General features: G+C 41.6%; 1 long non-coding RNA gene across 1 annotated transcript; it reads left to right on the top strand.

Moving 5' to 3' along the window:
* Window positions 1–3819: 3819 nt before the first annotated feature.
* LOC140846663 (uncharacterized) lies at window positions 3820–6457 on the top strand. Its single transcript, XR_012126091.1, has 3 exons — window positions 3820–3921; window positions 5209–5288; window positions 6371–6457. It is a non-coding gene; the product is annotated as an uncharacterized lncRNA (long non-coding RNA).
* The last annotated feature ends 5553 nt before the right edge of the window (window positions 6458–12010 follow it).

Raw genomic sequence — 12010 nt, 5'->3', positions numbered from 1 at the left:
GTTTCGCCTACTATGAATGAAGTCTCTGAGAAGATTTGTATATAGGTCTTTCTGTAAGCATAAGCACCCATTTTCATTTGCCTAAAAGCCTGCAAGTGGAATTGCTGGGCCATAAGCTCAGTATGTTTTTAAGTTTATCCAAACTGCCAGATCTTTTTCCCAAATTGGTATACCATTTTACATGCCCACCAGTTTGATCAACAGTTGCGGTCTGGCAGTGTCAGTTTTTTTTTTATTTTAATCATTCTAACATAATTGTGATGCCACAGTGTTATTTTAATTTGCTTTTATTGATGACCAATGTTGCTGAATGTTGTTCCATGGACTCATTGGCCATTTGTACCTCTTCTTTTATGAAACGTCTCTTCACTTTTCTGCATTTCTTAATACAATTTACAATTGTTTAATATTTTGCTATCATTCGTCTACAATTACATGAAGGACATTATGTTTACTAGGCTCCCCCGTTCACCAAGTTCTCCCCACATCCGCCTTCACAGTCACTGTCCATCAGCATAGTAAGATGCTGTAAAGTCACTATTTGTCTTCTCTGATATACAGCCCTCTCTGTGACCACCCTCCCACATTATACATGCTAATCATAATGCACACTTTCTTTCCCTCTCCCCTTATCCCTCCAGTCCCAACTATCCACACCAGCCCCTTTCCCTTTGGTACCTGTTAGTCCATTGTTGGCTTCGATGAATCTGGTGCTGTTTTGCCCACTCCGTTTCCCTTGGTTCTCCCTCTGAGAGGATAGTGAAATCATTTGATACTTGTCTTTCTGCGCCTGGGTTATTTCACTGTGCATATTACCCACTTGCTCCATCCGTGTCGTTGTAAATGGTAGGATTTTTTCTTTTGTTATGGCTGAATAATATTGCACTGTTCATCTTCTGATGGACACTTCGCTTGGCTCTTGTAAATAGTGTTAAACATAGGGGTGCACATGTGTTTTCTAAACTGGGCTGCTGCTTTTCATGATGTCTATTTTATGTATGTACGTAGGTATGTATTCATTTACATACTTCTTTATTCTTTATTCATTTATCATGAGTCTACAACTACATTAGTAACATTATGCTTAGTAGACTCCCTCCATCACCAATTTACCGAAGGTTAAGGGACTAGGAAGGCTGGTTGTGAAGGGAGGGAGAAGTGTGGAAAGGGGTCATTACGATTAGCTCACGTACTGTCGGGGGTAGGTCCCACGAGGAAGTCTGTATAGTAGGGAGAAGTCAAGTAGTGGTACTACAGCATCTTACTATGCTGATAGACAGTGACTGTAATGAGGTATGTGGGGGGAACTTGATGATGTGGGCAGTCTAGTAACCACAATCCTGCTCATATAATTGTAGATTGGTTATAGTGAATAGAGCTGTGTAAACATAGGGGTGCAGATGTCTTTTATAAACTGGTCTGCTGCATTGTATTATTTATTTTTTATGTAAGTATGTATGTATGTATGCATGTATTCACTTACGTACTTACTTATTTATTCTTTGTTTATTTCTCGTTACCCCACAACAACAGGAGTAACTTTATATTTACTAGACTCCCCAGATCAGCAACTTACCAAAGTTAAGGGACTAGGAAGGCTTGTTGGGGAGGGATGGAGAAGGGTGTACAGGGGGCATAACGATTAGCTCACATAATGTGTGGGGAGGTCCCACAGGGAAGATAGTATAGTACAGAGAGTTCAAGCAGTGATTCGATAGCATCTTGCTACACTGATGGACAGTGACTGTACCGGGATATGCAGGGTGGACATGGTCTGGGGAGTGTAGGAACTATAATGTAGCTCATATAATTGTAGATTGCTTACTATGAATAGTGCTGTGGTAAACATAGGGGTGCACGTGTCCTTTTTCAGCTGGGCTGGTGCTTTCCTTCTTACCTTCTTTCTTCATCTCTTTCATTATTTGTTTGTTTGTTTATTAATATATTTATTTATTTAAGCATTCATTTAATCCTTTTTAAAGTTATTGACTTATTATTTCTGTGTGAATGTATGTATTTATTTAATTATTCGTTCGTTCCTTCATTATCTATCTACCTATCTATCTATCATTTTGTCTATGTAACTTTCTTTTTGTCTTCCTTTTTTTGTATGTATTTATTTACTTATTTATTCACGCATTCATTCATTCATTTATTTGTCTTTCCGTCTATCTGCCTGTCTGTCTATCTTTCTGTCATAAATATATAGAATTACATGAGTAAAATTATGTTTACTAGACTCTCCCATTACGAAGATGCCCGCACACCCCCCATTGCAGTCACTATCCATGAGAATAGTAAGACACTGTACAATCACTACTTGTTTCTCTGTGTTGTACAGCCCTCCCTGTGACCCCCTTCCCACATTATACATGCTCATCGTAAAGCACACTTTCTTTCCCTTGTCCCCTTATCCCTCCATTCCCACCTATCCACCCCAGTCCCTTTCTCTTTGGTAACTGTTTGTTCATTCTTGGTTTCTGTGAAGCTGGTGCTGTTTTGCTCATTCGGTTTCTCTTGTTTGTCTTTCCAGAGAGGTTAGTGAAATCATTTGATACTTGTCTTTCTCCACCTGGCTTATTTCACTGTGCATAATACCCTCTAGCTCCATCCATGTTGTTGTAAATGGTAGTATTCTTTCTTTTGTTGTGGCTGAATAATATTGCACTGTTCATCTTCTGATGGACACTTAGCTTGGCTACTATGAATAGTGCTGTCATAAACATAGAGGTGCACGTGTCTTATTAAAACTGGGCTGCTGCACTCTTTTATTCGTTTATCTATCAATCTATTTATATGTTTATTTATTTATTTATTTATTTATCACTTATCTTCAATTACATGGGTAACATTATGTTTACTAGTCTCCCCCCAGCACCAATTTACCAAAGGGGGAGGGACTGGGAAGGCTCGTTGTGAAGGGAGGGAGAAGGGTGGGCAGGGGGCATTACGATGAGCTCACATAATGTGTGGGGATGTCCCGCGGAGAGGTCAGTATATTATGGATAGTTCAAGTAGTGATTCTATAGCATCTTGCTATGCTGATGGACAGTGACTGTAATGGGGTATGTGGTGGGGGCTTAATGTGGGGCGTGTAGTAACCATCACGTGGATCATATAATTGTAGATTGGTTATTCGGAATAGTGCTCTGATAAACATAGGGGTGCTCATGTCTTTTTAAAACTGGGCTGTTGCCTGCCTTCCTTCCTTCCTTCCTTCCTTCCTTCCTTCCTTCCTTCCATCCTTTCAACATGTATGTATTTATTTATTCGTTCATTCATTCATTCATTTATTATCTATCTATCTACCTATGTAGCTATCTTTCTGTCATTAATGTAGAATTAGATGGGTAAAATTATGTTTAGTATTCTGCCGCCATCACGAAGATAGCCCAAGATACCCCATTGCACTCACTGTACATGGGCATAGTAAGATGCTGTGGAATCACTACTTGCCTTCTCTGTGTTCTACAGCCCTCTACGTGCCCCTCCTCCTACATTATTTATGGTAATTGTATGTGTCCATTGTTCCCTCCTCCCTGGTCCGTCCATTTCTGCCCATCTACCCCAGTCTCTTTCCCTTTGGTAACTTTTCGTCCATTCTTGGTCTCTGTGAGACTGCTAATGTTTTCTCCTTCAGTTTTGTCTCTGTTCGGATACTCCAATCATGAGGAAATCATTATATATATGGTGAACAATATTCCCTGTTCATCTTGTGAGGCAGCTCCCCACGGCTGGGCAGTGCCCGCCGTGGGGGTGGAGTTTGCAAGAGCAGCACTGTTGCCTGGAAATTCCATGATGTCACAGTGGTGCCTCTGTCCTAGAGAAAGAATGGGTATGCTTAGAGGAGCAGCTGTGATTCTGGTGAGGTGGACACTGAACAACTTGACAGCATCAGGTAAAATGGAATCCAGACCCAAGGTACTGTGTGTTTCTTTTTATTTTGGTGTCAGTACTGAACAGTTCCATGAGCAACATTATGGTTATTAAACTACCCCCATTACCAAGTCCCCACCTCATAGCCTATAAGAGTCAATGTCCATTAGCCCAGGAATATGCTGTAGAAGCGCTAGTAATCTTCACTGTGTTATACTGCCTTGCCCATGCCTGCCCCCTGCCCACATTATGTGTGCTACTCCTACTGCCCCATTTTCCCTCTCTTCCCTCCTTTCCAACCCATCCTCCTCAGTCACATTCCCTTTTGTAACCATGAGTCCATTCTTGGGTTCGGTGAGGCTACTACTGTCTTGTTCCTTCCCTCTTTTTATTTTTTCTGATACTCCACAGGTGAGTGAAATCATTTGACATTTTTAGTGTTCTGCACGGCTTAATTCACTGAGCATAATACCCTCTAGCTCCATCCACGTTGTTGTAATTGGTAGGATTGATTTTCTTCATCTGGCTGAATAATATTCCACTGTTCATCTACTGATGGACACTTATCGTGACTATTGTGTATAGTGCTGTGACAAACATAGGGTTGCACATGTCACAAGTATACACAATATATCTGAAAAAGGTAACACTCTCAGATGCGGTTAAGCACAAGCCAACAACCTTGATGGCGGCCTGTTTCATGGTTCTCAAACTTGTATTCCAAGACCCTTAACATAAAGCTAGGGAGTACTATCTGCAGGTTAGCAATGTCCTACTGTTTCTGTTTTCTGTTGCTCATTTTTATTTTTCACATCAATTTATCCTTTTATCAACTGCAATTGATAAGGTTAAAAACTAGTTTAACAAGTGACTTCACATTTGGGGTTTGCTATTAGGCATTTTCAGTTTGGTGACAATTTTCATAGCTAATAGTCACACTGAATTCAACTGCTGATTAATACTTTAAAGATTTAATTAGCACTAACAGAGACTTTTGACCTGTCCCAGCCTTCATTTCATAATTGTTGAATTGAATTATATTTATGTGTAGACCATTAAAAAAAAACAATTTACAAGGGTCCAAGTTTCCTTGACATTGGAGGAAGCATTTACCTTCAGTCATATGAGCATCCCCTCTATCTCTTGGGGGCAGTGTACCCTTTAGAGCAGCCCAAGGATAAACTCAAGGTCTAAAGTTATATTCTGTGAAACATTTCTCTAGTCTTTCAGAAAGCCCGCACTATTCGCGGATGCCCAATGTATTTTAGGAATTTCTTTCACAGTTATATTCATGCCTTTAAAAAATTTTTTTCCATGGCATTTTGGCTGAAGTTGAAGACTTGGGAGTTATCTGAAGGCAGAATTCCCTGTGGAGTCAGCATACCTAACATCTTGGCATAAATCACCTTATGGTAGGTCCCACTATATCCTTTTATAATTGAAGAGGTTACATTTCTCACATGAGGCCCTGAGAAACTGTATAGAGTTTTCAAGCTGATTATTTAGTTTCCCAATCATGTCAAGCTTTGAAATACTGTAAGATACTTATAAGCACCTTGGGCTGGAACTCCTACCATCCTTTGCAGTGCTCTGAAGGGTCATTTTTAACTGGTTCCTTTACCAGCCAAGTTTCTATTTCAAAGCCCAAATTAGTTTGGACTGCTTTCATACTACCACTTAACATTTCTAACGGTAGAGTAGTTCACAGGCTTACCAACACGTGCCCACCAGTGTCACCAAGGCTCCAGTGACCCCCATACTAATGCTTAGCTTAGATAACCTTTGAGGTTTCTTCTTCCCTGGGAGGCTATGATACAGACTTGACTTCCAGTAATACTGTGAAACTGCATGCCAATCACCTTTCAATATTATCTCATAATTTTAGTAACTGTTTGAATTTGTCAAAGCAAAAACATATGCTGAAAAGATAATTGTGCTACTGGCCTAGCTTTGAAGCCTAGCTTAGCCATCTCAAAGGCCTGGTTTCCTCATCAGAAAATAGGGGCACTATGTACCTCCCTCCACGGTTGTCTGGAGCATCAAATAAGACGGAGCAGGTAATAGTTTTGGTTTCCCTTTTCCCTCCCTCTGGCTGTAGGACCCTTTGTTTTAAATGGAGGATTTAATTACCTAAGCCTTCCTTGTCTAGTTGGGTCTAACTCTGTCCTGCTCCTCTGAGACTTGACAAGAAGAACACAGAAATGATTTCACTTCAGGTACATTATGACTGTGTGGCAGGGAGCTAGCCAAACTGTCACACAATGAGAGAATGAGCTGAATTATTCTCCGTTGGGCTCACAGCAAATTTGGTTGGAGCAGGAGTCTACAGAGAGGGAAAATCGTAACATCATGGTATACACATTTGCATAAATGCTTGTGATTTCCCAAATCTCTCTGTGAGAGATCCCTGGTGCTATCAGAGCCCCTGCTCCCCTTCCCCTGTTCTTGAACTGAACAAATGTCATAAAAAATCCTATTATGCCCCTGTCTCCAGATGCCTGTGGAGAACTGGAAAGAGACAGTGCTACTTACAGTCACAGGCAGGAAAGAGCCTGGCCTTGCCTGGAACCTCCTACTGGGCATGCTGTGAGAAGAGATTAATAGCCAACACCTTTGCTTGGTGCAGTTTTCCTCTCAGCAAGAGGTAAGAAGACCATCTAGCCTTTGGCTTTGCTATGGGCAGATCAGGCCCCAACTTTTTCTCAAGTCCTGCAAATCCAGGCTGTTTTGCCTGACAAAGGAGTCCTGCCACCACAGACCTCGACCTTCCCAGTCACCATGCTGCTCTGCCTACAAGCAACTGATGCGCTTCTCCAGGGGCCGGCAAATGATGGCTCCTGGGCCAAATATTGCCAGCTGCCTGGTTTGGAAATAAAATGTTACTGGCACACTGCAAATGGCTGCTTTCATCTTACACCAACAGAACTGAGTCTGTCAGGAGTGTCAGACCACAAAGCCTGAAATTTTTACTAGTCAGCCCTTTACAGAAAAAGTGCCACCTCATGCTCTGCTCACACTAGCCTGCCTGCCTTTCTCTGCAGCAGTGGAGATTTTCCAGACTCTACCCTGTTCTAGATTTCTCTAGGGAAGTTTTCCCTGGGTTTGTCCATGTGGCTAGATTTCTCTAGGGAAGTTTTCCCTGGGTTTGTCCATGTGGCTGACTCTTTTTCCTCCTTTAAGTCTCACTGCAGGCATCAGTTGCTCCAAGAAGGTTTCTATGGACCCTAGATTGAACTAAGTGCTCTTAAGAGATAAAGATTACTGGTGATTAACTTAATGGATTCAGTTAAGTTAATCTGCCTGATGCAAAACAGGTACCCAGTAAAGTTTGCTGGGTTTGTGCAACTAGATGTGCCCTGTTACATCATGCTGCCATCAAGAGCAGGAGAATGATTTCCAATGGTGTAGGGATAGCTTGCTGAGAATCTTACTGGCAAATGCATTGGGGCTTCACTATGACATAACCTGCTACCAAGCAAGTCTTCGGCCCCATCCAAGGGAATGTAGTCACTGGTGTCAAGGGAGCCATATTCTTATTCTTGTTTTAGCTCTCACAACCTCTCAAGAAGAACTTCATGGGTCTCCATGATAGAAAGGCCCCAGGACATTGACAGAAATGCAGTGTATTCCCGCTTCAGGAATGCCAAAGGCAAGTTCTCTCTTGGGCAACTCTGATTCTGAGAATAAACTAGGTGCCACTTGCCATAACCCCCATTTCATACTCTGCAAAGGGCCCTCTATTTTGGGTTGGATTGACAGAAATACAGCTAATTTGCAAAATTAATTTCATGAGACATTCACCGGGCATGAGTTTCTCAGTGTAAAATGATGGAGCATTTATACATAAATATGACTGAGCACAACTCACCAGAGGGCTAAATGACTATAAAAACTACCCTCAGCTAAAATGTACCTCAGATTAGAGTAGGAAATTGCAGAAGGTTAGTTCATTATTTTAAAACCTAGTTCAATGATTGTCTACAAAGAGACAACGAGAGAGATGAGAATTCATGCATGAGTATAGAAAATGATCTTGGAAGAAGTTAGATACAGTGATTAACTCTGTGATTGACTTGTGATCCAATCCTGATTGTACCTTGGGATTCGTGCATTATGACTAATTGAAATTTAGCTTTTAAAGAAACTGTAATATTTGATATGGAATAAGATCTTGTCCTAGCAAGGAAGTGAGTGCTCTCATCCCAGATTAAAATGATGCCAGAGGCAGGATTTCATGTCTCTGGTGCTGCTGACTGCCAACTATGCAGGCATGAAGTATCTATCATGTGGCCTATCCCTGCTGTTTTGCTCCTTTATTCTGCTTTTCTTTCCATTTCAGACACAGTGAATGCTAAAACTAGAAGAAAATTTATAGTTTGTTTAATTCAATGCTTTCATTTTACAGACAGAGGAAACAAGATTCAGAGGTAAACTGACTTGTCAGAGGTCCTTAGTCCATTTCAAGGTCAGGAGTTGGCCCCATATGCCCTGGCCCCTAAAACTGTATCCTCTTGATGCCATCGTGCCCCTGACAAAAGGTTGGATTGGATCACTAAGGAGATGAAAAATAAGTCAATCAGAATTACTGATTTGAAGCAATGGGAATATATGTGATTGGCCCAGAGATTGTTTTATTGACAGTACCTCCTGATTACCTCCAGGGTAACAGAGTTGGAAAAAAAAAGTCGATTTCAATTATCTATAAAGACTAGATTATAGTGGTTTAGCTCCAGACTAGATTATGGTGGTTTAGCTCCAAAGTGTCCTGTAACATTTGTTGTCATCTCTGAAATTAAAGGCCCTCCATGAGAAAGCATGACCACTGATTATCAAAATCATATACTGATTTTAAGTTCAAGAATTTGTGAACACTGAAAAATGAAAGAAGTACAGAATCATTTGCCTTACTGTATTTCTTAATTCAGGGTGGTATCAGAGGAAGGAATCCATTCCCTTTCACTGCTGCTCACGCTTTTTTAAAAAATTAATGGAATATTTTAATATAAAAAATTGTTAGCAGTAGACATTCTCATTAGGACTCCACAGAAAGAACACTGCTAAGAGAATCCCCTCCAACAATCTGCATCTCTACAAAATCATGTGTAACTTCCTAAAAGCTCTGATAGTCTGTACCCTGGTTTTCAACATGTCACACTTGAACTTGACAAATCACTGTCACTGGTGGGTAATCCACTGAATTGGGGTGGCAGGATGTAATGGGGAACACTAGCAAGGACACATGTGGTTTGGGGGACTGAATTTTTATCCATTATTGAAAAACGGTTTGGCAACAACAAGCTGTATGTCCTATTCATAGCTGCTCCTTTTTCCTTCTTGTAACTCTGTAGAACATTCTCAGTGTGATTTACAGCAAAGAGAGATGCAGATAATGGCTCACAGAGATCCATAATGTTTAAATCATGGCAATAAAACTTGACAGATGGAAAGGTCAGGAGTTTCTGCCCCAGAATAGAGCTCCCTTCATTAATTTCCGGTGGGTTTCAGCAGACTTAACATTTCAGAGTGTACCTGAGCCCGAGGCACCTCTGCCATTCCTCATCTTTGTCCTCATCATTCTTCATTATTAGAGAGTTTGAATACCTTGTTTCAAAGCCATGTTGCAATTATTGGTCATTGATTGGCTGCAAGGGCCAAGGACGACAGACAGTCCTCACAAAGCATTTGTACTAATTCTTGTTTGGGTTCCCTTGTTTCGGATGCATTTGATTTGGGGAAGGTCATTTTACCACTTTGGGCCTCTCAAAGGTGCGGGTTGTCCTAGATCACCTTTAAACTCCATCTAGTTGGTGCTGTCTTGAGAAGTACTCACTGGAGTGATGTACATTTCTATTGTAATTCTAAAATATAGATAAATATCTTACAGGGATTTTTGTGTCTGTATACAGGGGAGAGTGGTGAGGGAAAGAAAATTCATTGCATAAACACAATGCACAAGGAATGACAAAATCCATGGTTGGGATATGGACGTGACAGGGAAAAAGAACTTTCTGTAAGAGTCAACAATTGGAGGAGGTGTCTGGAGCTGCCCCGGGAAGGCCTGAAGCCAGCAACAGCGCACGATGCAGGTAGCTGTCTTCTCAGATGAAGGCCTGTTGGATCGCCCTTCCTGTCTTTCCTCTTTCCTTGTTTTCTCCCAAGTTTAAACAGGTGAAAGGGTGTGAGAGGAAATGAAGGAATGGTAGTAAACTGGGGATGGGAGAGACCACAGGGAATCATGATGGGAGTGAAGCCCTCCCCCCAGTTATGTGCTGCATAGCAAGGCTAAATACCAGAACAGCAAGGTCCCAGTGCTTCCATCTATTTCAGGACTTTGGCAGCTGACCCATAGGAAGGGTGGTGTGGTTTCCACAGATTCCACATAACAGACCATCCTGTATAAATATTTCCTGTGGTTCCTGTCTGACTGAGTCACTGCCTTGATGACTGAGTTTGACTGGGTGCTTTTTCCATATAGGCAGGTAAGGAAGAGAGAGCTTTAAGATTCTCTGTGCATTATCACACAGAAGTCTCACTCAATCCCTCTCACATCCCCACCTCAAACATCTAAACCAGCTGAAAATATCCACCCTATCTCCCACATACCTACCCAAACAGTACAAAACAGAACACCCAAGGCCATGTCCAAGAAAAGATCGTCCAATGGCACCTCTCCTCTTTGTGAATTTAATACACTTTCACAAGATGTGAGCTCTTTTTTCCTCTCTAGGTCCTGTAAAGACTTCAGTGGGATTCCTGGTAAAATACTCATTTTAATAAAATTTCATTAAATAAACAATTGAGATGTCCCATGCATTTTTAAATCCATACACTGGGGCCTGCTGAGGTCCTTGGCAGAGCCTTCATCTTTCAGGAAAAAGTAGGGAATAGGAGAGTAGGGCATAGAAAGAATGGAATCCCCTGGGCAAGACTATGTTTATTTGTATTAATTTATCAGTCAACAAAGTGATGCAATATACAAGGCGTGGCAAACAAAGGCAACAGGAAATGACATGTTTCCTCTCTATCATCAAGGATCACACACACACACATTTGTAAAACTATAACCATTAGTAAAAAGCAGTATATGTTATGGAGCAAAGGATTAGAACTAATCTGAAGGGAAGTGCTTCACAGATGAGGGGAGGGGAAGGCTCAAACACTCCGGCACTCCTTTAGGGCATGCCTAGGAGGACCACACAACAGACACTGTATCCTCCCAGATCTTTCCTCTCTTGCCTTTGGCTCTGGTTGGAGGAAAATACTTAATTCACTACACAGAAAAAAATATGGCTAAATTGTTTGCATCTTTGGATCCAAAATGTATGGTCAATTCATTCTCCATCCCTCCCAATCTAACTGCAGCTAACAGTTTTGTGAACTTCCTAGGCTCCTTAACGGCCATGGGCTGGCAAAAACTCCAGCAGATATAATGGTCAACGCAGTTACAATTGGTATCAACCAGTCAGAACAGACTTTTGCCATCAGGATGGAAGCCAGTCATGAGCAAACTAGTTGTGAATGAACCTCAACTTTAATACCTCAGGGATGAGGACTTGACAGGTTCTGCTCTTCTTTACTACCAAGGTCTGCACTGTATTTGTTTCTTAACTGAAGGCTGATTTACTCCCTCTTTAAAGACAGATGCACAGCAATCAGAAAGTTGATTGTGAATCTCCATTACCCTGATACCCTTCCCTCGGCCCTACCCCATCATTGAGGGCTTCCAGGCTTGAGGAAAGTTGACGTTAGAGGTCTGTTTAACAAGACCTTCCATTTTATTTCCCACAGACAGAAGAACCTGACTTCATCAGAGTCCATCTTGACAAACTCCTCCTAAGAAAGCATATGACCAAAGGACTCCAAGATGCTTTGACTATTTGATATATTCAGACTTCCCCTTGCACAGATGGCCCCATCCCTGTTAACTACTCCCTTCTCAGTGTAAACGCTATGAATGAACTGTGCAGAAGTGCAGAACTGGTGTACCAAAGCATTTGCCTGGTCCCAGACATGCTGTGGTACTGGGAAGTGCTGTCTTCTGCGCTGCTCTGTGGTTGTTCTCCCTCTGCACAGACCCTGCTGCCTGCCAGATGACAGCTCCAGAAGGTAAGTGATCTCTTTTAAAACTATAACC

The sequence above is a fragment of the Manis javanica genome, chromosome 1 (assembly GCF_040802235.1).
Source record: "Manis javanica isolate MJ-LG chromosome 1, MJ_LKY, whole genome shotgun sequence".
Lineage (NCBI taxonomy): Eukaryota > Metazoa > Chordata > Mammalia > Pholidota > Manidae > Manis > Manis javanica.
This window is presented reverse-complemented; position numbering and strand designations above follow the sequence as displayed.